This window comes from Cervus canadensis, chromosome 5 (assembly GCF_019320065.1).
Source record: "Cervus canadensis isolate Bull #8, Minnesota chromosome 5, ASM1932006v1, whole genome shotgun sequence".
NCBI lineage: Eukaryota > Metazoa > Chordata > Mammalia > Artiodactyla > Cervidae > Cervus > Cervus canadensis.
In genome coordinates, this window is record NC_057390.1 from 77,167,309 (window position 1) to 77,194,218 (window position 26,910).

Genomic DNA, 26,910 nt, shown 5'->3' on the forward strand with positions numbered 1-26,910 from the left:
GCTAATGAATGCCTTAATGAATAACAATGTCTATGAGAATGGCAGAGCATCACCAGGGAATCAACCCCAACTCCTAGACTTTCTTTCTCCTAAAGTTGGGAAATAGAACTTTTCACCATGCCTCCCTCATTATTCTGTCTAGAGCTGGAATAAGAAGAAATCTGCCTCGATTTGTATGACTTTCAGTAAGGCTGGTAACCACCAATTTAATATTATTTTTCTTGCATTAAATGAAACTATTATCTTCTATGAATTCTTCACGTGATTGCTATAGATGCAGTTTTTACCCTATTTTCAAAATTAGCACTTAATCTGTTGCCTTAGATAATTAGTTTCAGGAAATTTCTGGATGGCATACGTGCATAGCACACAAAGAGGTTTTATAATATTCTTGCATATATATTCTACTATGTAATTTTTCTCCTCAGAATGACTGGAGGAAAATAAGCAAAGTCTTGATATAATTTTCTTCATTTGAAAAGTGAGATTCAATAGGGATGACGTGAAAACTGCAATGGATAGGGTATGTACTATATGCCAGCCATTATGCTAGGTGCTTAATACGTAGACTGAATAGTCACAAACTGATTTCATTTACACTTACTCTTGGTTGGGTTGACTTCTACTCTGGGGTGGCTTTCTCCTCATGTTTCTATCATCCCCAGAGGGGTCTAAGACACCTTTTATGGAGACTTAATTTGGTCCTGTGTCATTGGAAGGTAGATCGACCTTACATAAGAACAGATTGGAATGTGAGTGGCAGCAACTTTGAAAAGCATATTTTCATCCCCAAAACTCTTGCAACTCAGAGATCTGTGGTGTTCTCCAGCTGGCAGCAAGAGGGAGAACTAAGTGCTACATGAATATAAATTAGGATGGCAATAAGGGAATTCTTTCTATTTCATTTTGGGCTAAGGATTAAAAAGACTGAGAGTAATCAAAGCAAAGATGATATAGATCCCTTGGCTAATGAAATTCCTCACATTTGACTCTTCAATTTTGTGGTCTTAATATCTATATAAAGGTAAATTCAAATACTAAATTCTCTCTCTCGAGACTGGAGAGGTTAAATAAGCTTTCTTTGGTTAAGAAAGCCTTTTTAAAAAAATTATTTTGAGAAAGTTGTTGATGTACTGTATATGCCTGCCATTCACTCTCTTACCCATACAGGTGGGAAGACCTTGTAAGGAACTTCAGAGAAATACTCAGACTCGCTGACCTGTTAGAGTTTTGAGGTAAAAGTACCAAGGCAAAGTTGATGTTCCAAACTTTGTCTCTAGAGGAGAGCCTGGTAGAAACAACCAACCCATGTCAACAGTTGCAATGCTGAAAGCTAAACAGGCAGTGAAACATGTGTTTTCTCAGAAGGGAGCCAGTTGGGGCCATCTTAGATCCTTCTGAGATAACTGCCCAATGAAGCAAATAATCCCCAAAGAGGGACAAGACTAACAGCTGTCCAGGGCACTGAGAAAGGATGTGGAAGTAACTAGCCAGACTGGAGATAATGAATGCATGGGGGGTGTTGCAGTTGGAGGTCTCCTGTAGATGCAACTATGAGAAACTTGCAAGAGTTCGCCACACATCCTCAAGAGAAAGAACTAGCTTTAAATACACTGCTGCCCAAGGAGGCTATACCCTTCCTGCTAATATCATTTTCCCTGTTCCTTACCCTGGAGGGTCTGAAACTACTGCCAGTCAGAATGGGGAGGCACTGGGGAGTTGGCAAGCAAGCTCATTCAAACCCTTTTCTCTCTACTGTGGGTGAAGTGAAGAAGTGAAGAGAAGTCGCTCAGTCATGTCCAACTCTTTGCGACCCCATGGACTGTAGCCCACCAGACTCCTCAGCCCATGGGATTTTCCAGGCATGAATACTGGAGTGGGTAACCCTTCCTTCTCCAGGGGATCTTCCCGACTCAGGGATCGAACCCGGGTCTCCCTCATTGTAGGCAGATGCTTTACCGTCCAAGCTACTAGGGAAGCTCACCGTAGGGTAGGGTAAAGCTTTAAAGTGGATAAAAAGAGAGCGTCATATAATTTTGACACTGGGATGAGTGTTTCAGTTTTCAATCAAGGCTCTTATGTAGAAAATATTTGGAAGACTGTTAATTATCTGAGAGTGATCAGACAAAAAATATGAGACTTCCTCAAAATGTCAGGAGTCAGAGAAAGTATCAGAATATATGCACAGGCTGGGTTGTAATAAGCAAACAGGGAGAAAAGGCACTTATTTTCTGCAGGGTTCTTTTTTCCAAAAAGATCAGTTGAATTCTACATCTTCTTTGGTTGCTGTCATTTTTTCTTTCTATTCCTTTCTCTGTAGATTAGAATAATTTACCAAACTCTGAAAATATTTGCACTGCAAGCCTTGTGTATGAGAAAATATAAGGTGATCCTCACTCCATTGTTTCTTCCTGAGATGACTAAAACCATTTATATGGTTTTCTCATTTTTATTTCCAAAAAGAGGTACCAGGGCACAGGGACTTCTCCTAGTGATGAAAGCAATGAATAATTTCGTCTACCTGTGTGGACCTTATATAGCCCAAGGTCAATGGCAATTTATCCCACTGTCAAGACAAATGTATTGCTTTTCCAAATAAATCCAACAGGGAGTGAACTGTGTGTTTTCTCAGGAGGGAGCCGGTTGGGGCTATCTTAGATCTTCTGAGACAACTGGCCAATGAGGCAAATAATCCCTAAAGAGGGGCAAGACTAACAGCTGCCTGTGTTAGAAAGGAATTTGAAGGTCTCTATTGGTTTCACTTTTATAAAATCAATTTCACTGAAAATAATTTTTTTTCAGTTTTATTGAAATATAATTACCATATAATATTGCATTAGTTTTAGTTTCACAACATAATGATTTGATTATGCAGCTATTCTGGAATGACTACTGCAGTAAGTTTAGTCATTATAGATCACCTTCATTATAGTTCAATTCAGTCACTCAGTTGTATTCGATTCTTTGCGACCCCGTGGACTGCAGGCTTCCCTGTCCATCACCAACTCCCAGAGTTTACTCAAACTCATGTCCATCGAGTCAGTAATGACATCCAACCATCTCATCCTCTGTCGTCCCCTTCTCCTCCTGCCTTCAATCTTTCCCAGCATCAGGGTCTTTTCAAATGAGTCAGTTCTTTGCATCAGGTGGCCAAAGTATTGGAGTTTCAGCTTCAGCATCAGTCCTTCCAAAGCATAATCAGGACTGATTTCCTTTAGGATGGACTGGTTTGATCTCCTTGCTGTCCAAGAGACTCTTAAGAGTCTTCTCCAGCACCACAGTTCAAAAGCATCGATACTTTGATGCTCAGCTTTCTTTATGGTCCAACTCTCACATCGATATATGACTCCTGGAAAAAGCATAACTTTGGCAAGATGGACCTTTGTCAGCACAGTGATATCTCTGCTTTTTAATATGCTATATTGGTTTGTCATAACTTTTCTTCCAAGGATCAAGCATCTTTTAATTTCATACACCTCACACAGTTACAAATTTCTTTTTCTTGTGTTGAAAAATGTTAAGATCTATACTCTTATCAGCTTTCTAGTATGCAATACAACATTGTCATCTTTAATCACCAGGCTGTACATTGCATCTCCAGAGCTTATTTTTCTTATAACCAGAAGTTTGTACCTTTTGACCATCTTCACCCGTCTTACCCACCCCATTCTCCCCACCAGTCTATTTGCTGTATCTATGGATACAGAGAACCACCAGTCTGTTCTCTGTCCCTGTGAGTACAACATGTTTATTTTAATTTTTTTAAGATTTCACATATAAGTGAAATCATACAGTATTTGTCTTTCTCTGTCTGCTCTCATTTTGAGTAAGGGTCCTCTTTACAGCATTTTTGAGAGCAGTCATTTAACTCACACTTGATCTTTTATACTAAGGAGGTCTCACTGCCTCCATTGAGGCTTTTCCTTATAAAGATATACACACAGTTTTTACCTGAAAACAGAAACACTGGATATAATTTTTCCAACCCATCTGTAGTTGATTCAGTTCCAACCTGCAGTAAATGAGACAATTTATTTTTATAATAATTATAACTTTTAACACAGATTCCAATCCATCCTAGGGAATTAAGAGAGCATACCATTGTATATTTTGCTGTTATTGCTGTTCTTGTTTTTATTTTCTACATTGCTGTTAAAGTCTGTCCTAGAAACATAAGTGGCCTTTCCAGCATGTAATATTTCAAATATCAAAGTATGTAGTAAACATACAAATAAGGAGAAGATAAACTTCCTAGATACAATACCATAGATGCGTGGCTTATATCAACAGAAATTTCTCTCTCACTGTAATGGAGCTGGGAAGTCCATAATTAAGTCTCTGGCAGATTTAGTGGCTGGTGAATCAGCTTGTATGTAAACTGAATCATATATAGCTGTTTTCCCATTGTGTCCTCACATGATAAAAATAAGAAGAAAGCTTCTTAGGATTTTACCTGGAGGTTGATTTTTCTTCCCAATTTGATCTCACCCTTCCTCAGAAGTGACTTGCTGACCTCATGCATAATAACCACTCAATTAAATTGCATTAAGTCATGAAGAATTCCAAAGTAAGATAATCAATTAAATTGTAATGTGTGAAAGTGCTGCACTCAATATGCCAGCAAATTTGGAAAACTCAGCAATGGCCACAGGAGTGGAAAAGGTCAATTTTCATTCCAATCACAAAGAAAGTCAATGTCAAAGAATGCTGGAACTACCACACAATTGCACTCATCTCACAGGCTAGTAAAGCAATGCTCAAAATTCTCCAAGCCAGGTTTCAGCAATACATGGACTGTGAACTTCTAGCTGGTTCAAGCTGGTTTCAGAAAAGGCAGAGGAACCAGAGATCACATTGCCAACATCCATTGGATCATCGATAAAGCAAGAGAGTTCCAGAAAAACATCTATTTCTGCTTTTTTGAGTGTGGATCACAATAAACTGTGGAAAATTCTGAAAGAGATGGGAATACCAGACCACCTGACCTGCCTCTTGAGAAACCTGTATGCAAGTCAGGAAGCAACAGTTAGAACTGGACATGGAACAGCAGACTAGTTCCAAATAGGAAAAGGAGTACGTTAAGGCTGTATATTGTCACCCTACTTATTTAACTTATATACAGGGTACATCATGAGTAATGCTGGGCTGGAAGAAGCACAAGCTGGAATCAAGATTGCCGGGAGAAATATCAATAATCTCAGATATGCAGATGATACCACCCTTATGGCAGAAAGTGAAGAGGAACTAAAGAGCCTCTTGATGAAAGTGAAAGAGGAGGGTGAAAAATTTGGCTTAAAGCTCAACATTCAGAAAACTAAGATCATGGCATCTGGTCCCATCACTTCATGGCAAATAGATGGGGAAACAGTGGAAACAGGGTCAGACTTTATTTTTTTGGGCTCCAAAATCACTGCAGATGGTGATTGCAGCCATGAAATTAAAAGATGCTTACTCCCTGGAAGGAAAGTTATGACCAACCTAGACATCATATTAAGAAGCAGAGACATTACTTTGCCAACAAAGGTTCGTCTAGTCAATGCTATGGTTTTTCCAGTGGTCATGCATGGATGTGAGAGTTGGACTATAAAGAAAGCTGAGCATTGAAGAATGGATACTTTTGAACTGTGGTATTGCAGAAGACTCTTGAGAGTCCCTTGGACTGCAAGGAGATCCAACAACTCCATCCTAAAGGAGATCAGTCCTGGGTGTTCATTGGAAGGACTGATGTTGAAGCTGAAACTCCAGTACTTTGGCCACCTGTTCCTAAGAGTTGACTCATTGGAAAAGACCCTGTTGCTGGGAAAGTTTGAGGGCAGGAGGAGAAGGGGACGACAGAGGATGAGACGGTTGGATGGCATCACCGACTCAATGGACATGGGTTTGGGTGAACTTTGGGAGTTGGTGATGGACAGGGAGGCCTGGTGTGCTGTGGTTCGTGGGGCTGCAAAGAGTCAGACATGACTGAGCGACTGAACTGAACTGAACTGAAATTGTAAATTTAGTGAGGCCTCATTCTACCTGACTTTGAATGTGCAAAGTGAGTATAAAACAGTACAAGAATACCAGCACACCTTTCTGAAATAGAAATTAGAATTTTGATGCTAATTGTGGAACCAAATGTGTAGAAAAAAGTAATTTATGGAAGAAAAATCTTCAAAGTGCAGGAATATTCTAGTAGTCAAATTTTTTATACTTGGTTAATTATGTTACATTTTCTCTGTTAAATTGAGAGGTGTGGCTTTTAACTCCTGAATATACATATATACGAGAGAAAGAGACACACACACAGAAACAGAGAGACAGAGACAGAGAGAGAAATAGAGATGAGAGAAAATCAGTGAATGCCTGGTAGCATATCCTTGTCTGTTCAGTTACTTTAGAGACCACAGCATGGTTATTTTTAGAGGTGAAGGTTCTTTATTTTGCATTTGAATAAAGGACCTTAGGCTTATATTGAAATATTAGTATTTGATAATTATTCCCATTGTATATCCAGTTTTATTTTATAAATGAAAAGGCAAATATATATATATATATATATATATATATATATATATATATATATGTATAAAATGGCTTCCAAATCCTGAAGTTCAGAAAGATTCATATCATTAAGAAAATCTAAGTTGGAATTACAAGTATCTGTGAAAAGAAGAGAAGTGAAAAGCAAAGGAGAAAAGGAAAGATATACCCATTTGAATGCAGAGTTCCAAAGAATAGCAAGGAGAGATAAGAAAGCCTTCCTCAGCGATCAATGCAAAGAAGTAGAGGAAAACAACAGAACGGGAAAGACTAGAGATCTCTTCAAGAAAAGAGATACCAAGGGAACATTTTATGCAAAGATGGGATCGATAAAGGACAGAAATGGTATGGACCTAACAGAAGCAGAAGATACTAAGAAGAGGTGGCAAGAATACACAGAAGGACTGTACAAAAAAGATCTTCATGACCCAGATAATCACAATGGTGTGATCACTCACCTAGAGCCAGACATCCTGGAATGTGAAGTCAAGTGGGCCTTAGAAACCATCACTACGAACAAAGCTAGTGGAGATGATGGAATTCCAGTTGAGCTATTTCAAATCCTGAAAGATGATGCTGTGAAAGTGCTGCACTCATTATGCCAGCAAATTTGGAGAACTCAGCAGTGGCCACAGGACTGGAAAAGGTCAGTTTTCATTCCAATCACAAAGAAAGGCAATCCCAAAGAATACTCAAACTACCGCACAATTGCACTGATCTCACATGCTAGTGAGTATGAAGTAATGCTCATTTCTCTAAGCCAGGCTTCAGCAATATGTGAACCGAGAACTTCCAGATGTTCAAGCTGGTTTTAGAAATGGCAGAGGAACCAGAGGAACCAGAGATCAAATTGCCAACATCCACTGGATCATCGAAAAAGCAAGAGAGTTCCAGAAAAGCATCTATTTCTGCTTTATTGACTACGCCAAAGTCTTCGACTGTGTGGATCACAATAAACTGTGGAAAATTCTGAAAGAGAAGGGAATACCAGACCACCTGACCTGCCTCTTGAGAAACCTGTATGCAAGTCAGGAAGCAACAGTTAGAACTGGACATGGAACAACAGACAGGTTCCAAACAGGAGAAGGAGTACGTCAAGGCTGTATATTGTCACCCTGCTTATTTAACTTACATGCAGAGTACATCTTGAGAAATGCTGGGCTGGAAGAAGCACAAGCTGGAATCAAGATTGCCAGGAGAAATATCAATAACCTCAGATATGCAGATGACACCACCCTTATGGCAGAACGTGAAGAAGAACTAAAGAGCCTCTTGATGAAAGTGAAAGAGGAGGGTGAAAAATTTGGCTTAAAGCTCAACATTCAGAAAACTAAGATCATGACATCTGGCCCCATCACTTCATGGGAAATAGATGGGGAAACAGTGGAAGCAGTGTCAGACTTTATTTTTTTGGGCTCCAAAATCACTGCAGATGGCGATTGCAGCCATGAAATTAAAAGATGCTTACTCCCTGGAAGGAAAGTTATGACCAACCTAGACATCATATTAAGAAGCAGAGACATTACTTTGCCTACAAAGTTTCGTCTAGTCAAGGCTATGGTTTTTCCAGTGGTCACGTATGGATGTGAGAGTTGGACTGTGAAGAAAGCTGAGCACCGAAAAATCAATGCTTTTGAACTATGGTGTTGGAGAAGACTCTTGAGAGTCCCTTGGACTGCAAGGAGATCCAACAAGTCCATCCTAAAGGATATCAGTCCTGGGTGTTCACTGGAAGGACTGATGCTGAAGCTGAAACTCCAATAGTTTGGCCACCTCATGCAAAGAGTTGACTCATTGGAAAAACCCTGATGCTAGGAGGGATTGGGGGCAGGAGGAGCGGGGATGACAGAGGATGAGATGGCTGGATGGCATCACCGACTCAATGGACAGGAGCTTGAGTAAACTCCAGGAGTTGGTGATGGACAGGGAGGCCTGGCGAGCTGTGATTCATGGGGTTGCAAAGAGTCGGGCATGACTGAGCGACTGAATTGAACTGAAGTTGGAATCAAGGCTTCATAGTTTAAGCCAATAGCTTATTGCTCCTTCATCTAATAGAGGGATCACATTTCAGTTAAATTACACTAGAATAAGTTTAGAAAGATAACCATAAATCACTATTAAATAACAATTACTTCATGAGCTTGCTTGAAATGTTCCAACTCCTTAATCTGGCATTCAAATGAATGACTGTAGTAACCTTTTCCCACTTTTCTAAGTCCTTTTATCACTATTCTTTTTTCTTTTAGTCCAAAACAAAATTTGGCTACCTGTCTCCCCATCTGTCTTCACCTCAAAACATACTTTATACTGTGCAAGCTTTGAGTTCCATGAAATCTGGAAATATCCTGTGGAGACTCTATAATGGTAGGATGTGAATTTCACAGTTTCCTAGTCTATGAAGAGAACCACTTTTTTAAATGGGGAAAACAATTGGGAAATGGTGTAAAATATTTTATATCAAACAGTCACATTACAAAGTAAATCTCACTTGGCTCAGCTTTAGGATGTCCCTCTTGCTCCCTGTGGTCCTGTCTTGGAAATATCCAGGACTCCCTGGAGATAAATGTGTGGCATATCTCAGAGTTTAGCCATTGACTCAAAGACACCATGATACCATGCCTATCTTTTATGACTTTTTGATATCTTTGTCTAAGGTTAGACCTACCTTTGCTGAAAAAAAATTAGTAACGTTCTAGTGATGTCACTGTCTTATTGGTTAATTTATTTATTAGTTGTTTGTTTCTTTATTTTTACTTGGTAGCCTGTTTACCAAGGTTAGTTTGAGCTCTCCCTTAGGATGGTGCTGGGAATGCATTATTGAGGAAATCACAGTATTTCTCCCCAGATTCTTTCATCATCATAATGGTGGATTGGCTAAGAGACATAGTTGTGTCCAGTGTTATTTGGACTGAGAATGGAGATACACAAAATGGACTTTCCAAAGAATCAAGTTGACATCTGCCTTCTACTCAGCTTTCTAACCACAGTGCGAAAACATTAGTAGATAATCCTTCCTATTACTGGAATCAATTAAATCATTGAGTTCATTCATTTATATGTAAAAGCATTTACTGAGTATCCATAGGGCTACAGGTCTTCTAAACACCAGAATACAATCACTATGGCTAAATTTTGAATCAGTCACATGTGAATTTGTCACATCATTTTTTTGTGCCTTAAATTAATAGGTGGCACCTTCAGAGAGTTTTTATTTATTTTTATTGATGTGGATTTGATTTAGAAAATTACATTAGTTTCAAGTGTATAACATAATGAGTCAACACTTTTATAGATTATACTCAATTTAAAGTTATAAATTATTTGCTATATTCCCTAGGCTATATAATATATCCTTGTAGCTTATTTATTTTACATATAATAGTTTGTGTCTCTTCATCCCCTACCCCTATCTTCAGCTGCTATGGACATTAGTGTACATTTATATTTTTTAAATCAATGCTTTTGTTTTTCTCAGATATAAGTGGAATTGCTGGATTGGTTCTATTGTTCTATTTTAATTTTTAAAGGAAATTCCATACTGTTTTTTTTTGTAGTGGCTGCACCAATTTTACATTCCCACCAACAGTATTCCCTTTTCTCCACATCTTCACCAATATATGTTATTTGTGGTCTTTTTGATGACAGCAATTCTGACAGGCGTGAGATAATATCATGGTTTTGATTCACATTTTTCTGATGATTAACAGGGTTAAGTGTCTTTTCATGCACCTATTAGTCATCTCTATGTGTCAGGTCTTCTGTCCATTTTTATAACCAGGTTGATCTTTTGATATAAAATTGTATGAGGTGTTCATATATTTTGAATGTTAACTGCTTATTGGCTGTGTCATTTGCAAATATTTTCTCCCTATTTTGTTTCATTAATCTGTGTCTTTTTGTGCCAGTATCTTACTCATTTGAACATGATAGCTTTGTAATATAGTCTGACGTCAAGGAGCTTTATACTTCCATCTCTGTTCTTTCTCAAGATTGCTTTGTCTATTCAGGGTCTTTTATGTTTCCATACAAATTTTGTGATTATTTGTTCTAGTTATATAAAAAATCATATTATTTTGATAGGATTGCATTGCATCTGTAGATTATTTTAGGAAATATGGTCATTTTAACATGACCATATTCTTCCAATCTATAAACATGGTATCTATTTCTATATGTACCATCTTCAACTTCTTTCATCAGGGCCTTAAAATTTTTTGAGTACAGGCCTTTAACCTCCTTAGATTTATTTCTAGGTATTTTACTTTTTAATGTGATTGTTTTCTGAATTTCTCTTTCTGATAGTTTGTTGTTAGTGTATAGAAATGCAACATATTTATGTATATTAATTTTGTACCTTGCAACTTTACTGAATTTGTTGATGAACTCTAGTAGTTTTTTTTGTGATGTCTTTAGGATTTTCTATGCATAGTATTATATCATCTACAAACAGTGGCATCACATACTTTTACAAATGACTCCCTTCCTCTTTATGTTTAGAGGAAAATCATACTTATCTCTCCAATTTTTTGCCAGTCTTTTTCCTTTATACTGTTTAAAATCAGAGAAATGTTTGTATTTTCTTAGAATCACCATGTTCTCTTCCACACCTTTGCTTGTTCAACAACAGCTACTCAGATTGTCCTTGTCTGTCTTCTTGCCTGACCAACTGCTAGTTAATATCAGTGTAAACTGAGATTGAATTTTCCCTAAAATGTGTCCTGATTATACAGATTGTGGTTCTGCTCCTGTGCTTGACACTATCATAGCACTTACTTTATAATGAAATTATTGCTTGTACTTCCCCCTTTGGGCTTAGGTTCTGGGAACATAAGTGTGTGTGTGTGTGTGTGTGTGTGTGTGTGTGTTCTGTCATGTCTGACTCATTGTGACCCCATGGACTGTAGCCCACCAGGCTCTTCTGTCCATGGAGTTTTCTAGGCAAGGATAGTGGAATGGGTTACCATTTCCTACTCTGGGGGATCTTCCTGACCCAGGGATAGAACATGTATCTCTTGCATCCTCTTGCATTGGCAGGTGGATTTTTCACCACTGTGCCACCTAGGAAACCCCCAGAACATAAAGAACTTGATTTATTTTGAATTTGGAATGACTAACACAATATGGAAGTGGGCTTCCGAGGTGGCGCTAGTGGTAAAGAACCTGCTTGCCAATGCAGGAGACGTAAGAGACACAGGTTCATTCCCTGGGTCAGGATGATACCCTGGAGGAGGAAATGGCAATCCACTCCAGTATTCTTGCCTGGAGAATCCCATGGACAGAGGAGCCTGGTGGGCTAGTGCATAGGGTCGCAAGGAGTTGGAAACGACTGAAGTGACTTAGCATGCAAAACACAATATGGAAACAGATCACAAACTATTAAAAGTTTTGACTTACCTAAACTTCATAAGACTGTTTCCTTTCTTGCTCAGAGTGGGAGAAAAAAAAAAGTCTTCCAGTTTTTTTCCAAATAACTGGACCTATGCCCAGACTTCACTACTCTCTGCTCAGGTATCAGTTCACTCTCACCCAGGGAAAAATGCCTTATAGCCTTTGAACTCCAGAGTAGAAAGAAACCTCGGGATGCAAGTTCAATACCTTCCATTATTTGGATTTTAAAGTCATCTTGACACAGTGTATAGGATCCTGAATTTGTGAGAGAGTTTTGGGGTTCAAGATCTATAATTCCCAGGGTTTATCAGGTACAGTGTCTGGCCCACAGAAAGTACTTTTTTGAATACTTGTTTTATTGAGGAGAATAGAAGTATCATATTTGGCAAATCATTACCTACTCTGAGTTTTTTTCTCATTGTCATATAACCCAAATTATATCATAAAGTCAAAATAAGTTTGCCAAACCTCAGATTCCTTAAACCGTCTCCCAGTGATTTCTGAGAGTTCCTCATGGTGTGTTCTGAACAACTAGGGATTTTTTTTTCCTCCTTCAGCCCCCTCTGTAAGCTGCCAGGTAGTTGCCTTTGCAAACTGCTGTGTTAACTGCAGCCCTGCGAGAGGAAACCTCGCCCTCCCATCTGGTATTCTATCACTTTTTCTCCCTGTTTGGTCAGCAAAGACCTGGCTGTATCCTTTAATGAGATTTTATTTAAAACTCTCAGATAATGGAAGAGAAACGACACAAAGAATCATTTGCACCCCTGCAGCTTTCTCTAGCCAGTCCCAGAGTCAATATGCAAACACAAAGTGTTACTGATGTGGTCAGTAATGCAAATGCGCTGAAGCAGAGATGCAGGTGTTCTAGTCCAGACCAGATCTCCTCTCGGTACATTGACACTTGAGTCCAGACCACATTTTTGTCCTTTATCATCCGTTGTTAGTACCCATGTAAGACATTCTTTACAGGTCTCATCCCAGTGATTTTGGAATGTAGCTTCTGTCATTCTCAATCTTTCTGACATCTTTTCAAAGTTAAGTTAATGACCTCCTGCCAGGTATGGTTATAAATATCTTGATGTTATGAGACATACCTAACTACTGGTGCCTTAATTCTCATGCTCAAATACCTTCTTTTGTATAATGCTACAGTAGTCTGATTTACTTCTGTCTGTGTGTGTAGTACACAATACAAGGCATAATGTTATTAATAGATAAAGTGTGAGTGACTTTCTGGAAACTGATAAGTAAGTGGGACATACATAGGAAAACACCTAATATTCTTTAATTAAGGGTTCATATGTTAGAGGAGGGGCTTTCCAGGTGGCTCTAGTGGTAAAGAATCCATCTGCCAATGTAGGAGACATAAGAGACATGGGTTCAACCCCTGTGTCAAGAAGATCCCCTGGAGGAGGGCATGTCAACCTACTCCAGTATTTTTGCCTGGAAAATTCCATGGACAGAGGAGACTGGCAGGCTACATTCCATAGCGTCGCAAAGAGTCAGACATGACTGAGCAATGGAGAACACACACACATGTTAGAGCAGGGAGAAGGGGGATTAATTTGGATGGGTGATATGGGGTCAGTAGTGCTTGAGTGAGGTCTTAAAGGAAGTGCTGGGAGAAGGAAAGGCTTGAGCAGAACCCCAAGGGCTTGAAGAGTCAAGAGCATCTTTGGAGAATGTCAGGTAGACTGAGAGAGATGAACTGATAGATGGGAAGTGAGGGAGAAGAGAGTGTGATAAAGACGAAGCCAGAAGTTCATTTGGGGCCACGCTAAATGTGGAGAGCTTTGAATTTCAGGATTTGGAGTAAAAGCCCGTTCAGCTGCTCTAAATAAGATTGAGTTATGTGCCAGGGACAGCAGTGACACCTTGGCAACGGTTGGCAGTTGTCAGAAAGCCTTTGTTTGATTTTTTTCCCTTCTCGCAGCCCTTGCAGGTTTAGAGCACAATAATGATCCTTGGGTAAATTTCAGAGGAGCGATGACTCTGTGCCTGACACCTTGAAGCCACAGGGATGATAAGAGTGAGGTGAACCAAACCCCAAAGCCAGGCACGATCAATGACTGTAAGTGACTACAGCCCCGAGCCGCAGATCACTCTGGTAGCTGATGCATTGATTTCAGCTCCAGCTTAATTGCTATAGCAGGCAAAACGAATGCTTCCCTCTTGAGTGTTTAGGACTATAGATTTTCCTGGAGCATGAGCGAGAGCTCTTTTTGCTCTTAGTGCTTCTGTGTATTGCTCATTAGGGAATTTCATTAAGTCATGACCTGTTTGAAATGTCTCTGTTTCATGGTTTTGTCTTATCTTCCAGGACACAATGTGGTTTTCAAGGACAGAGGCCATGGCTTAGATATGCTGGTGTGGTGTACAGGATTAATCAGATCTTTAGTTGAATAATCCTTGATAAACTGAATTAAATGCCAACTTATGCTGTGGTCCTTATTAAAGCATTATTGCTATGATAGCAAAAGATATTCTTAATCAGAAAAAAATAGCTTGTAATTTCACTTTTACAACATCATAACTGCTTCACTTTTCCAATTTCTTTTCTAGTCTTTCTCATTTCCATACCCATCTTGACTTGGTTGCAATACATTAATTAATTTATCTAACACAGATTCATTCACTGAGGACTTATTAAATATGAAGCACTGGTGATCAGAATCACATAAGATGCAATAGGTATGAATCTGTAATGTTGAGGGTCTTATCCTCTTGGTGTTATATCAAAAGTTGTTGCCTATTTCATAATTTTCATAATAACTCATCAGGGTAGCAAACCTGGTAGCTTCCTTTGCTCAGAAGCAGAAGTGATATTTGGAGAGCTGGAGAAAAGTGCACACACATCATGCTATCATAAGGTGTGAATTCACAATCACCCTAATCAGCTCAAAGAGGTCAGGCAGCCAGGCCCATGGTGGGTGTTGATGATGTCTGGCACTCATGTAATCTGCCATGCTTGACAGAGGAGACAGTTCTTACCATGAGAAAGTGTTTGCTAACAAAGATTTATATAAAAGCTAAGGTCAGACTTTAACGCTTAGTGTTTGGAATTATCAGTATCTGAGAAAATAGGTCATGGAGGGTTTTAACTACTGTGAACATAGGAGGTAACTACATCTCTTGTCCTTTCTACCCCTTACCCTAAACAGTCACTCTAATTGAATAAAGATGTTTCTGCTTGAGCAGATCCCCTTCTTCCTGTGTTGGAGTATATAAGTTTTACCCCAAACCAGCTAAGCAGAATGAAACTAGAGAAGGCTATCTGTAATATTCCTTGCTGCTCTTTGAATATGGGTGACCAAGTTGAGCAGCTGAGGAGGAAACATCCAAGTCTAGTTGCCTGAAGTTCAGTTTTCTCTTGTTTGTGAAAGTGCTATTCTTTCTCCCTGGCTAATACATGGCCCACATGGGCTTGGACAGGCATGATTAAACAGCAATGCCCCGGGCAGTCATATTCCTCGTAATTGTCATGTCACTGTCCACAGCAAGATTTACTTTCCTCGGGATCCTGACAGAGATTGACTCTCGTAACAAAAAGGCGAGTTAGGCCTTTTAAACCCTGCATCTCAAAAGAGCAGAGTCTGATCACAATATAGAGAATACAGCTGACAAGAGGGGGCATAGCACTTGGGGAAGGGGATGGAAGATGCAGCATCACTCAGCCATCTCTGCACTTAACACTGAAAAGCAGCCAGGCAGTTTTATGGATGACATATATGGAGAAAAATATCACCTTTCGTAGTAAAACTTCAACATGCTGAGTAATTTTGCTTAGCTTTATTTTTCACAGATTGTATACAAAAATTTAGGAATTTGTTTCAAAGCATAACATCCAAATATTGAATAAATTTTTGTAAAACACCCCTGGTGTTGCCCAAGTATTTTTATATGAGCCCCTAAAAGGCTTATGTCCCTGTGCTTAACTTTAAGCATGCTTATTAGGTTCTTAGTGATGATGAATTTGAGAATAAACCTACAAAATGTGCACTTTTGTTGCACTGTGTAGTAAACTGATACAGTCTCATTCCAGAGGGTGTATATATAGTTTCATTTTCACTATTTTTATTTATTACATACTTTTCCAGGTTAAGGGATGTCTTCCAGTTATCATTATAGCTAAGTTGCTAGCTAAGTAGGCTCAGATGTAGGTAAATTAACAGACACTTAAGAGTAAATTAACCTGATCTGAGCCTTACACTCTGGATTCTTAAACTAAACATTAGTCACAGAAGGTGAGAAGGTCCCACTACAGAAGTCTCTTAAATAAACTTATTTTTTGCCTGTATGTTCAGAGTACTAAAAATAATTTATCTAAGATCTCTACACATTTAATTTCTTCTCATAATACAGCATAAACTCCTGTGTTTTCAAAGACACTGAAAGGAGTTTGAGATGAAAATATCCCAGGGTATTTTCACCCTTTGATCATGCATGTGTGTGCTCAGTCACCCGGTCAAATTTGACTCTTTGCGACCTCATGGACTGTAGCCTGCCAGGCTTTTCTGTCCCTGGGATTTTCTAGGCAAGAATACTGGAGTGGGTTGCCATTTCCTTCTCCAGGGTATCTTCCTGACCCAGGGAATCAAACCCAGGTCTCCTGCATCTCCTGCTTTGGCAGGCAGATTCTTTACTTCTGAGCAACCTGGGAAGCTCTTTGATCATTCATCCATTGCCACCATTTGATCTAAACTCCTATAGTGCTTTTTAGCATAGCTTTATAGCTTAGAACTATTCTTCATTATCCATAATGAGGGCCTTCAGAAGATTTTACTGGTTTATGAAATTGTCCCTTTGTCTGGAATATATTGAATTAGAAGAGACTACCCAAATGCATCTAAGCCAGCTGGAATAGGGACTCAAAGATCCTAGCTGGTCATCTGGAATGAGCCTTTAAACTTCTGTAGCTGCAAGGCATTCGTCTTCCTCCCTGCAGATTAAGTAGCATGGAAAGCTACAGAAAGAGATAGCAAGAAGTAGTTCCTTTTTGAGGCTTACCCGCACACCTGCCCTTGGGTCAGTGAGGCATGCCAGTATCCTGAGAGCTCTAAGTAATACATTCCTTTAATGTCAGCTTAGGAGCTAGATCCTTACAAAAAGCAGATCTCTGTAGGCCTGGGAGATGGTGTGGGAAGCTAGTATATGTTGCTATTTGTAATATAAACTCATGCAGTCTTAAAACTGGACTGATCTTCAGAGAGCTTCTAATTCAGCCCTATTTTGTAGCTGAGGACACTGAAGCCCAGGGAGAAGAAACATATTTTGACTAAGCTTGGCAACCCACTCCAGTACCTTGCCTGGAAAATCCCATGGATAGAGGAGCCTGGTAGTCAGAGTCGGACATGACTGAGCGAATTTACTTACTTACTTAGACCATTAGCAAGTTGTTAGTGACAGAGACAGAATTAGAATCTTAGTTCTACAAATTCCCACATATGTATCACATGAATAAAATAATCTGAAAATGATACTGCAATGCCTGCCCCTCTTCAAGCAGTTTCATGGTAAGTATTGTATATCCCATTACATACATTCATGTACTATGCCTTATGCAAAAACATGTTATCGTTCTCTCTCTTTTCTTGGTGAAACATCTATTAACTAAAAGCACTATTTTCATTTGCATGAGTTGTTTATATCACTTTGTCTCCCTTCAACTTGTTCTGTGGATGAAAGATTCATTATCTTTTTCACTTCCTTGTACAAGCTGCTTAATCAGTTGTTTTGCTCTGAGCTCAGCGGGGCCTTCACAGTTGCTCAGTAATCTTTCTCTTATCTCTGTGGAAAATTTTTATTCTTCCTCAAGGTCCCTACACACCTGTTTCTCATTGTTTACAAACAAACCTCTTTTTTTTTTTTTTTTCTAGCATAAACAGTATGAAACTGATAAGGGATGAATTCCATCTACCTTCCCCACACATTAAGTAGTAAACATATCTTCCATTTTCTCTTTTTAAAAAATATTTATTTACTTTGTTTGGAGGATAATTACTTTGCAATATTGTGATGGTTTTTGCCATAGATCCACATGAATCAGCCATAAGTATGCAAGCATCCCCAATCCTGAACCCCCATCCACCTCTCTTCCCACCCTATCCCTCTAGGTTGTCACAGAGCACCTGAGTCTCTCTTTTCCAAGGCTAAACTGGACCACTGTGGTTTTTTCACCATATGCTCCTGCATTCTCCTTGGTCAAAATGCATTGACTGCCCTCTTCAAAATATCGTCTCCCTTTCTCCAATTAATGGTACCAGGCTCCACATAGAAAAGTAGCTAGGACTTCGCCATTTGCTGAAAACTTGCCTTAAACTTTTTTCCATTAAGTTGTAGGGTTAAACTGGCATTCTTTCTCCATTTAAACTTCTACACTGGCTCCTCTTATTTCTTCCCCTTGCATTCATTTCTTAAATGTTCTGTTTGATGTCTGCCCCTGTTTGATGGTCTGTCCTAATCTGCTCAATTGTCTTGTGATGTTTCCAGGATTTTCTGATTGCAGAATCCAGCAGTCTTTTCTTATATTACATTTCTTTTTTCCTTTTGCAAATTTGACCACCTCTTTCCTCCAATAGCTTAGCACCCCTCTTTCCCCAGCACTCTGACCTGTTGTTAATCTGATGATGCCTTCCAAGAGCACTTAACTAGTGCTCTGGTTTCTACTCTGATTAAATGTAGGCATTCCCCAAGGTTACAGTCTTGTCCTTTTCTTCTTCACTCTCTGAGTGAGGCTAGTATAAAAGTTGAGCAGACTTGGGAGTACTGCACTTACCATTTATTTAACAGTGTGCTCTTTACTAGTTATTTAACCTCTCTATGACTTAACTTCCATTATCTGTAAAATGAAGTAAAAATAATTGCTCCTGTTTACTGAATACTTGCTATGTACCTGGAGTTGTTATAAATCCTTCATATGCATTAAGTCCCTTTGTATCATAGATTTAGGGATTATTATCCCCATTTCACAGATAAGAACACTGATGCATAGAGAAGTAAATAGTTTGTCCAAAATGACAGAGATAGTCAACAGCAGAGCCAGGATTTGAATATAGATAGTTCATTTCTGGATGTTAATTGCTACATTATTCTGGTCTGCATTAGTGATATTTTTTATTCATAGGATTCATAAGCAGTTAAATAATATTATGCATGTAAAATTCTTAGCACAGCTGCTAGCATAAATTAAATGCCTAGCTCAGTGGGTAAAGAATTTGCTTGCAATGCAGGAGACACAGGAGATGTGGGTTTGATCCCTGGGTCAGGAAGATACTCCAGTATTCTTGCCTGAAAAATTCCATGGACAGAGGAGCCTGGTGGGCTACAGTCCAAAAGGTCATAAAGAGTCAGACACGATTGAGCCACTAAACACTCACACACAACGTTAACTGTTAATATTCCTCTTATTGTTATTAATTTTTCCTAGGGGGATCTTATTTGGGCCTTGTGTTCACTCTTTTCAGTTGAACACCTAAACAGCTATCTCTAACCCATGCTACCTCCTAAAACACCTAACTGTATATCTTTGTCCAGTTACAAGTTATGAATCTAAAATCATTGTATAGAAAGTTGGATAAGTCCCACTGCTTCTCTTCCCTTCAACCTATGAACCTTATTTCAGTGAATAATATCACCATATTTCTAGGTCCCTGAGCTTAAACCTTGGACTCAACATTGTATGTCTACTTTGTACTTCATTATCTATATTCAACACGCAGACAGTTCCTGCTTGTTATAGTTCAGAATATTTCTTTAATTTTCCCATTTTCTACTGGTGTTGATTTCTCTAATTAATTGCTCACCAAACTGTAGCTAAATTGCTACAATATCTTCCTAAAATATCATTGCCTTCCCAGTTATCTTTCCAAATCTTTGGGTAGTAGATATTTTTGAAAATGGTGGATCTCTTTGTTCAAATCAAACCCTAAATGGAAGCCTTTTATGAAATGAGATACAAAGAAGAGCCACTCAGATTGAATTGGGGATATGAAATTTGAAAGCCAGTGCTCCTGTATTTTCTTCTGTCTGTACTCTATATTGTCCTATGAGAGATCTCTGTACTACCCAAGGGAATGGTTTGAAAATTCTGCTTTTAAACGGACTTGATCATAGTATTCTTTTGCATGAGTTTTTTGTTAATACGACATTCAAGATCCTTCATACTTTTGCCCAAAGTACACTTTCAGTCTCATCCACTGCTACTTGCCCCTCATAGTCACATTTGCTATTCAATATTCTTTGCTCATCCCGTTCATCCTCACATATCACTTCCTTTGATTATTGATTTGGACTTCCTGAAACTCTCTCTTCATTCTCTTTCTCATTTAGTGTAATTTATTTTTAAAGACTTGGCTTAAATGTCATCTCCTTTATATAACCTTTATAGAAAGTGAAGTTGCTCAGTCGTGTCCGACTCTTTGCGACCCCGTGGACTGTAGCTTATCAGGCTCCTCTGTCCATGGGATTTTCCAAGCAAGAATACTGGAGTGGATTGCCGTTTCCTTCTCCAGGAGATCTTCCTGACCCAGGGATTGAACCTGGGTCTCCTGCATTTTAGGCAGACGCTTTACCATCTGAGCCACCAGGAAAGTCCATGGTCAAAATTTAACTCATTCCTTCTTACTCGATAGATTTTGAGTTTGACTTATATTCAAGATTGAATCATTCCCTTATTTTATTAGAGTTACTTGTGCTTGTACTTAGTCTCTCAGTGTGTCCGACTCTGCAACCCCATGGGCTGTAGTCCGCCAGGCTCCTCAGTCGGTAGGATTTTTCAGGCAAGAACTCTGGAGTAGGTTGCTATTTCCTATTCTGGGTGATCTTCCTGACCCAAGGATCGAGACCGTGTCTCTTGCATCTCCTGCATTGGCAAGTGGATTCTTTACCACTGTGCCATATGGGAAGCCCCCAGAGTTACTAATATATGTATATGGACTTCAAAGATGGCTCAGTGGTAAAAAATCTGCCTGCCAATGCAGGAGATGCAAAAGACACATGTTTGATCCCTGGATTGGGAAGATCCCTCGGAAAAGGAAACAGCAACCCACTCCAGTATTCTTGCCTGAAAAACCGTATGGAGAGAGGAGCCTGGTGAACTATAGTCCATGGCATTGCAAAGAGCTGGAGCCGACTGAGAACTCACACACACACGTGTGTGTGTGTGTGTGTGTGTGTGTGTGTATTATATGTATATATATAATATATACCCCCTCTTCTTTTCTCTTCTCCATATCAGTATGTCCTGAGCTCCTTGGTTCAAGGACTGTGTCTTTTTAAAGTGTTATACCATCAACACTTACCTAACCTCCAAGCCTTGGACTAGTTGTTTACTTGATTATAATAGTTTGATCCATTTTCTGTAAGCATTTGGGCTTTTAGAGACAGGTAATGTTCTTTCTTTCCTTGCCTTTTAACCTTTTGTCTGTGGTCTGGCAGCTCTTGCTTCAGATTCCTCATTATCTGGTGTCATTAGTGGTATTCCTACCCCAGATATTCTGATACATGATCATTTCTTTATCTAAGCCAGTTTTATTATCATTAATGGTTTTTACTGTTTTATTCATTCATCCAAGCATTCACCCATCTTTCCATCCTCAGTTTACTTATTCTTAGAAGACCGACATCATCCATTTTCTTTAAATGGTTTTCCCTAACCACACCCTTTTGAAAATACCTATACTGCCATAGTCTCTGCTTCTCTTTTAAATCTCTTAAAATTTTTGTGTTTCTTTTTATTACATATATTTGCATCAATTTTCTCTATCTAGAATCTAAATCCTATCAAAATTAAGACCATACATTTGCAATATCTTTTGTATCTCTCATAGAGCACAGTTCACATACAAGTTGTGACCCTCTTTTCTTGCTGTGTATCCCCTTTCCTCAGATGAGGTTCTAGCATGGAAATGAGTTTATATTTACAGTCAATGACTCTCCAACCTCACATGATTTCCTGCTATTAAAAATAGTTTTCCTCTCCATTGGGAAGAATTTTATTTTAGATCTACATACTCTGAGCTATCCTCCCCCCACACAATATCCCCCCCTCTATTTTATGTTTTTTGTCAAAGGATTTTGCTATATCTTCTGGTGACTTCCTAACAGTAAATTCAGCACCTTTGCAAGAGGACAGCTCAAAGCCGGGTTCTGACTATGCTATCTAACTGCAAATTCTGTTTAAGACTCTCTAAAGAAACTCTCAAATACTGCTTTAGAGGAGCATCCCCAAATTACATGTCATAGATATTATGCTAAAAGGTTTTCACAGTCAAATACATTTTGCAGGCCCTATCCTAAACAAAGATAAAAATATTACTTCACTGTAGCACATTTTAGAGTCTGCATTATGCTAATACACACTGAATATACCAATGGGGGAGAAAAAAAAAAAAGCATGCAACATTTTCTAAAATTATTTGACCATGGAATGCTATTTTTCAAAATTTCCCTCATGGATTAGAGTTGAGAAAAACACTTTGGGAAACACTGCAACAAGTATTCGAAAGTACCACACCAAAAATCTTAACAACTGGTTTATTTTGTAGAGGAAGGTATGAAGGTCCAGAGAAAATATGCTTTTCAAGGATCATATGATGGGCAATCAGCATAATTTTGATTAGAACACCTGCTTATTTTGTTGCTCATATCACTATGGTACCTCACGCTTAATAGGTCTCCTCTTCCTGAGTTGCTGCCTAGTTCTTCTGCTTCCCTAAGGCAGATTTAGTTGTGAAGGTCTCTCCTTACTCAAGGTAAACTTATATGAATATTTTATGATTCTCTTGCTTGAGAATTATAGATTGTTTCTCCTTGACAACAGTTTCAAATATAACGAAATATGCTCCTTTCCATAGTGCAAAAATGTATCTGTACAAATGAAGTTTCCAGAATAGTATCATTCCCAGAAGCAAACTATAGTGATCCCTTGGTATCCAGGAGGGACTGGTTTTAGGACACATTGCAGATACCCAAACCCGTGGATACTCAAGTCTTTTATCGAAAACAGTATAGTATTTACATATAACCTACACATCTTTTTGTATACTGTAGACAATCTTTAGGTTAATTATAAAGTGTAATTAAATGAAATTCTATAGGAATAGTTGCCATTGCACGGCAAATTTGAGTTTTGTTTTATTGGAACTTTTTGGATTTTTTCTTCTAGATATTTTTGATCAGCATTTGGTTCACTTTGTGGGTGTGGAACCCACAGATAAGGAGGACCAACTGTAAGCCTTGGTTGTAACCTTAGATTATGTATTTATTATAGAACAATTGTTTTGTATTGTGGCTAATTGATTTTTAAATTATCTCTCAATAATAATTTATTAATGGTATCTATATTTTGGAGATTGTTGTAAAATACAGGAAGGTCTCTATCATATATCTTTCATATATAAATTACAGGATTTGGAAGAATGCTGCAGACTGGCTTTCAGCTCTATGCATTCCAAACCTCATCCTTCCTCCATTATCCACCTAATTCCAGTACCAGGTGCTACAGAACACATTTATACCAGCATACAGCCTCTGTTCTATACGTTCATGGAGCCAGTTGGCATAGCTGGTGATAGTGGTGTCTGTGGCAGACATTTCCATGTATAACATCTGTCGATGACTTAGGGCTTACCAGATGGCGCCAGTGGTAAAGAATCTTCCACCAACACTGGAGACGCAAGAGATGTGGGTTTGATCCCTGGGTTGGGAAGATCTCCTGGGGTAAGAAATGGTACCCACTCCAGTATTCTTGTCTGGAAAATTTCATAGGCAGAGGAGCCTAGTGGGCTATTGTCCATGGGGCCACAGAGAGTTGGACATGACTGAATGACTGAGCACACATCAGTGACTTACTTATGCATGGAGGTGATTGCATACCGCATAAGTAATTTTCTTTAAAACCAAACTAAATGTATTCCAAACTAAACTGCCATTTGACTAGACACCAAAAATACCTGCAGATACCTGAGAGAAGGGAAAGTATGACAGAAGTAAAGTGCAAAGTCAATGGTCTTAACTCTCTGCTGATAAAGCACATTTATTTGGCAATTTTCATAAAACCACATAACTGATTGAACACACTGTTGGCCTCTTTCAGAGCCTTGAAGGGATCTGTGCAAATGAGAGCCTTGGAAGATTAAACTTCATGACAAATCTGCTTCTGAGGAGAAATTCTTGTCATTGCGGAAAACAAAAACCTTTGAGGGCATGATCTGTAACTAGAGCAATGAGTCAGGTTTCTAACTGAAGAAGAGCTATGTGTCTATTTTTAAATCGGAAATGCTCTCTAATGATCTCCCCCCGTAGAAAGTCAATTTAAGATGGGAATTTTTTCCTGGAGCTTTAAGTGCTTAGAATAACAGTAATCACTATTTACTGACTACTTATATGTATGGAGGGTTTCCCTTGTGACTCATCTGGTAGAGAATCTGCCTGCATTACAGGAGACCTGGGTTCAACCCCTGGACTGGGAAGATCCTCTGGAGAAGGGAAAGGCAACCCACTCCAGTAGTCTGGCCTGGAAAATTCCATGGATTGTATAGTCCATGTGGTGGCAAAGAGTTGGACATGACTGAGCGGCTTTCACACATTATGTGTGCAGACACTTATTCTATGCGATTTCTAATCTCACAAAACCCTATAAAATTGGGAAAGCAAAAACAGCAACAGGTCTCACCAGTGTTATCTTTGCTTTCTAGACTCCTGAGGGAAAGTAAAGACTCATAGAATGAAGCTCATGCATTTATACAGACTTGTTTCATTTGAATTTCAAAGGTAAGTTGGGTTCTGAAAACTAGGTAGACAAATCAATTTCTAGACATAAAACCGTGATTCAGAATAAGGAAAGCTCTCAAATGTGTCAAAATTTAGCAGGTTGTAGAGTTGAGATATTGGAGTAGATAGCCATTCCTTTCTCCAGGGGATCTTCCCACCCCAGGGACTGAACCCAGGTCTCCTGTGTCGCAGGCAGATTCTTTACCACTGGAGTCACCAGTGAAGCCCAGAGTTGAGATGCAATTCTATTTTTGCTTGAGAGTTAGCCAGATATTAACTGTGCTGGATTTGTTGTGTGTGGTTCATATTGCATATGTTGTGCTTTTCTGCATCTTTATAGAAATGTTTAAGGACAATCAAAACCTATTAGCCTAACTCCTTATAAGAACGGGCTTCTTCCAATATTTCAGGTATAGTTTCATCTATTTTATAATCCTACTTAAGGCTTTCACTTGATTTTCAATTTGAAGCCTGCTAGAAAAATGTTTCTGTTCTTTTATATCTAAACAAAATATGTATTTCAACTATTTGCACTGTCTTCTAAATTAACGTAATGACCTTGTTCATCACACAAAAGAATCATAGGATAAGAAAGTGAAAATCTGCATCACTAATCATCAAATAAGCTAAAGTGTGCTGATATCTTTGTTTTCCCGTCTCAGGCCTCTCAGAAATAGATTATTCCATATAAATTAAAAAATGAGTAGATATCCATAAAAAAAAATATGCCATTTGCAACTATAGATTATCATGCAAAATGAACTAAGAAAGAGAAATACCATTTGATATCACTTATATGTGGAATCTAAAATGTGGTACAAATTAACCTTTTTTTTTTTAAATATATAAATAAACTCACAGACATAGAGATTAGATTTGTGGTTGCCAAGGGGAAGGAAAGAAATGGACTGGGAATTTGGAGTTTGTATTAATAGATGCAGACTATGACATTTAGAATGGATAAGCAACAAGGTCCTACTACATAGCACAGGAAACTATATCTGATCACCTGGGATAAACCATAATGTGAAAGTGTATATATATACATAAAACCAAGTCCCTTTGTTGTACAGCAGAGAATGTCACAACATTGTAAATCAGCTATACCTCAGTAAAAAAATGACAAAAAATACAAAACCCCACAACGTTTAATATTGATTGCATGTTAAAGCAGTAACATTTTGAATATAGTGGGCTAAATATAATACATTACCTTAAAAAATGAGTAGAAACTAACACTTTGAGGAAGTAAGACTTTTTAACGTTTAAGTGATTTTTGCCTTTAACTTTCTTTACAGAAGCTAAAGGCAAAGGAGAAAAGGTAAGATATACCCATTTGAACGCAGAGTTCCAAAGAACAGCAAAGAGAGATAAGAAAGCCTTCCTCTGCGATCAATGCAAAGAAATAGAGGAAAACAATAGAATGGGAAAGACTAGAGATCTCTTCAAGAAAATTAGAGATACCAAGGGAACATTTCATGCAAAGATAGGCACAATCAAGAACAGAAACAGTATGAACGTAACAGAAGCAGATAATATTAAGAAGAAGTGGCAAGAATACACAGAAGAACTATACAAAAAAGATCTTCATGACCCAGATAACCATGATGGTGTGATCACTCACCTAGAGCCAGACATCCTGGAATGAAAAGTGGGCCTTAGGAAGCATCACTACGAACAAAGCTAGTGGAAGTGATGGAATTCCAGTTGAACTATTTCAAATTCTAAAAGATGATGCTGTGAAAGTGCTGCACTCAATATGCCAGCAAATTTGGAAAACTCAGCAGTGGCCACAGGACTGGAAAAGGTCAGCTTTCATTCAAATCCCAAAGAAGGGCAATGCTAAAAAATGCTCAAATTACCATACAGTTGCACTCATTTCACCGGCTAGCAAAGCAATGCTCAAAATTCTCCAAGCCAGGCTTCAACAGTGTGTGAACTGTGAACTTCCAGATGTTCAAGCTGGGTTTAGAAAAGGCAGAGGAAGCACAGATCAAATTGCCAACATCCGTTGGATCATAGAAAAAGCAAGAGAATTCCAGAGAAACATCTATTTCTGCTTTATTGACTAAATAGCAGGACATGGAAACAGCCTAAATGTACTCTGGTAGCTAGACATGTTTTTATTTGGGGAACAGAGAGCTAAAACAGTGATTACTAGATTTATGCATTTTTCTGATTATTTTTCTTATTCTCAGTTAATATTATTCCTTGGTTAGGTTCTCAAAA

General features: G+C 38.6%; 1 long non-coding RNA gene and 1 other non-coding gene across 2 annotated transcripts in view; one reads left to right on the forward strand and one right to left on the reverse strand.

Annotated features, from left to right (window-relative positions):
- The window catches only part of LOC122442654, a 173,938-nt gene that overhangs the window by 126,522 nt on the left and 20,506 nt on the right, over positions 1-26,910 (forward strand). The gene's annotated exons all lie outside the window — the stretch shown is intronic.
- TRNAF-AAA lies at positions 20,426-20,498 on the reverse strand. The gene has a single exon. It is a non-coding gene; the product is annotated as a tRNA-Phe (tRNA).